The sequence below is a fragment of the Megalobrama amblycephala genome, linkage group LG13, assembly GCF_018812025.1.
Source record: "Megalobrama amblycephala isolate DHTTF-2021 linkage group LG13, ASM1881202v1, whole genome shotgun sequence".
Classification (NCBI taxonomy): Eukaryota; Metazoa; Chordata; class Actinopteri; order Cypriniformes; family Xenocyprididae; genus Megalobrama; species Megalobrama amblycephala.
In genome coordinates, this window is record NC_063056.1 from 20,800,865 (window position 1) to 20,804,975 (window position 4,111).

Sequence of the window (4,111 nt, forward strand, 5' to 3'; positions counted from 1 at the left end):
CAGACCAGAACACACTGCACTTGCTAATGTTATGTATCTAATACATCAGAAGTGTGTGTTGCCCATTTCCTCTTGCCATTTTGCGATTCTCTTTTCATCATAAAACCACTTCTGTAAACTATGTGGCGGAGTATCGTACTGAGGATGTCTGTATTTTCCTGGTGTGTGTGTGTGTGTGTTTGCCTGTGGTATGAGGTTCTGGTCTAGTTGAGTCTACGGCTTCCTTTTAATCTGGCGAGTGCGTTTTCATTAGCTCCATTTGGTTCTATTATTACGGCACACTTCAAAGACTGAACAAGTGGAACCACAAACAGGAAATGCTGTTTGTGAGGCCTGAGTGCTAGCGGTCCTCATTCTCGTGCAATACGATTTCCCTCTCATCATTCTGTCATGTACAGAACGTATGCTGCCTGAATGACACATTTGTTCCAAAGCAGATGCCGGAGATGGAAGTTATGACATTGCATCGCCAGATTAATAACTTTGCCTGGGACAATAAATGTTGAAATAATTTGCTGTTTTCAATAACTGTGTAATGGGGCATTGGTTGCCCACCGAGGCAAAGGAAATCTGGGATCATTAGCCCTCTCGCTGAAAATGACTTTTTTTTGGCGGGAGATCCTGGGTCGATGTATATGCTCTGATGTTATAGGCCAAGAGTGTCTGCCGGTGTATAGTGTTGCTTACAACTTTACCATATGTCAACTATCAATGCCCAAAACATACAAAATCACTGAGAGAGGGAGTGCATAATTCATTTTCACACAAATATTATCCAGAGTCCCAGTCATTTTGGGTAATGCGTGCTCATACTGACCAAATAAAATCCCACATTTGAATAAATCCATCAATGAAAAGAAATTGAGTCATGCACAACGCTGTGCATGTCCATGTGAAGGTAGAAGGAGATCATTCCATCCATCCATCCCTCCATCCATTCATCCATCCAAACTATCAATGGCCAAAACATACAAAATCACTAAAAGAGATATAGGGTGCATAATTCATTTTCACACAAATATTTATCTGTCTCTGTCTGTCATGCTTTTGTTTTCTTCTTTCTTTCAAATTATGTTTCAATCAAATAATCTTTATGTCTCTGTCTATCTAGTCTCAGACTAACCTTAAAGTTTTAGTTCACCTAAACATGAAAATTTTGTCATTAAATTACTCACCCTCATGTCGTTCCACACCTGTAAGACCTTCGTTCATCTTTAGAACACAAATTAAGATATTTTTGATAAAATCCGATGGCTCAGTGAGGCTTCCATTGACAGCAAGTTAATTAACACTTTCAAATGCACAGAAAGGTACAAAAGATATATTTAAAACAGTGACTACAATGGTTCAACCTTAATGTTAAGAAGCGACGAGAATACTTTTTGTATTCAACAATATCTAGTGATGGGCGATTTCAAAACACTGCTTCATGAAGTTTTGAAGCTTTACGAATCTTTTGTTTCGAATCAGTGGTTCGGAGCGTGTATCAAACTGCCAAAGTCACATGATTTCAGTAAGCGAGGCTTCATTACATAAGTGTTTCGAAATTTCAATATTAACTCAATGTAATTAAAGGCTTATACAATTTCAATGTAATTTCTGTAATGTCAGGTATAATTATGTCGTTTTTTGAGGTGCAAAGTTTTTTAAAGGTGCCCTAGAATTAAAAATTGAATTTACCTTGGCATAGTTAAATAACAAGAGTTCAGTACATGGAAATGACATACAGTGAGTCTCAAACTCCATCGTTTCCTCCTTCTTATATAAATCTCATTTGTTTAAAAGACCTCCAAAGAACAGGCGAATCTCAACATAACACCGACTGTTGCGTAACAGTCGGGATCATTAATATGTACACCCCCAATATTTGCATATGCCAGCTCATGTTCAAGGCATTACACAAGGGCAGCCAGTATTAACGTCTGGATCTGTGCACAGCTGAATCATCAGACTAGGTAAGCAAGCAAGGACAATAGTGAAAAATGGCAGATGGAGCAATAATAACTAGGGCTGGGCGATATATCGCATGCGATTCTCACGCGCATTTCGTCAGTAAAGCCGGTTCCCTGATTACCGCTAAATCGCCATCACCTGCTTTCAAATGAAGCGCCATTTAACAGACAGAGCCGTAGTTCACTGATAAGCCACGCAAATATCGCAATCATTATCGAAGGCGATTCATCTGCGATATGAACGTGATATTGCGTGGCTTATCAGTGAACTATGGCTCTGTCTGTTAAATGGCGCTCCATTTGAAAGCAGGTGATGGCGATTTAGCAGTAATCAGGGAACCGGCTTTACTGACGAAATGCGCGTGAGAATCGCATGCGATATATCGCCCAGCCCTAATAATAACTGACATGATCCATGATATCATGATATTTTTAGTGATATTTGTAAACTGTCTTTCTAAATGTTCTGTTAGCATGTTGCTAATATACTGTTAAATGTGGTTAAAGTTACCATCGTTTCTTACTGTATTCACGGAGACAAGAGCCGTCATTATTTTCATTATTAAACACTTGCAGTCTGTATAATTCATAAACACAACTTCATTCTTTATAAATCTCTCCAACAGTGCAGCATTAGCTGTTAGCCATGGAGCATAGCCTCAAACTCATTCAGAATCAAATGTAAACATCCAAATAAATACTATACTCACATAATCCGATGTATGCATGCAGCATGCATGACAAACACTTTGTAAAGATCCATTTTGAGGGTTATATTAGCTGTGTAAACTTTGTTTATGCAATGATAGAGTCGAGAGCTTGGGAGGGGGCGGAGAGCACAAGCAATTAAAGGGGCCGCAGCCTGAATCGGCGCATTTCTAATTATGCCCCAAAATAGGCAGTTAAAAAAATTTATTTAAAAAAATCTATGGGGTATTTTGAGCTGAAACTTCACAGACACATTCAGGGGACACCTTAGACTTATATTACTTCTTGTAAAAAAATGTTCGACGGCACCTTTAAGCGGCACTATTGTATTTAGTCAATAATGGTTTTTAAAGACCAACATGTAGCTCGATCGAGTGGTTTTAATGAAACTCAATCTGAATACAGTTTGTGAGAATTATGTCATTTTTGGTGTATTAATGCATTATGGAGGTTGGAGAAATCCTCTTTTATGCTTCTGTCAATTTAAAAGCCTGGCCCTCTTCATGTTCACTTTCAGCCTTGAAGTCAAGAGGGAGTAAAATAATATTTATGGCCTAATTTTTGAGCCTGGTCATCTTGGTTTCATTATAGCAGGTGCAGCGTTGGATATGGGCTTGATATGATTCCCATAGGAATAAGGTTTTTTGGCAGGTCTGGCATGGGGTATGATTTTATTATGGGGCATACGATATTATTCTTAGCGCCTTTTCCCTCGCCATGGCTAGTTTCCTTGCAAATGACCAATGCACCGCCACACTAAGTCAGCTGTTTTATTTCAGTCAGACAACCGCACAAGACCTTGCGTCTTCCGTTGAGGCCTTGAAGTCTCGTAATCGCATGAGAGGTCAAAACCGTGAGTCGACCACACCATCACCACCTTCCTCTGGACTCCAGGTCTTACCAGAAGGATCTTTAACATATGTTCTTTATCAGTGCCGCTGAGTACAGTTACATATATTTAAAAGACATTAGCTAGAGCTCTGAGCTCCCTTTATGGCCAGACAGCGGTATGTGGAGACAAAAGTCACTTTTGGCCAAGCTTCCGTGCCTGTTGCTGTGGACGAAATTAAAACCTTCATCATGATTCTGCGTTCTCCTTTTTGTTTGGCAACAGCTCTCCATTTATTGAATTTTATAGGGGTCTAGTAGCTACATTAGCTAGTGGTTTCAAGGGAGGATTAATACAAAACAGCCCTTATTAAACCATAATAGAAAGACTGCTGCCTATAGAATTACCAGTAAGGACCCAGAAGGGCGATATCAATCCCATAGCGGACACAAATAACTGTGAGGAATGACGGGCAATGCTTTGCTTTGGACGAGGAAAGTAACCAGGAATTAAATTGGAATTTTGGAGGTGGGGATCCTCCAAAAAGTGTCAAGAAATGACATTGCTTAACGATATATATTGCTAAATGAATATTGCGTAATGCTTAATGAAATTAACTTTT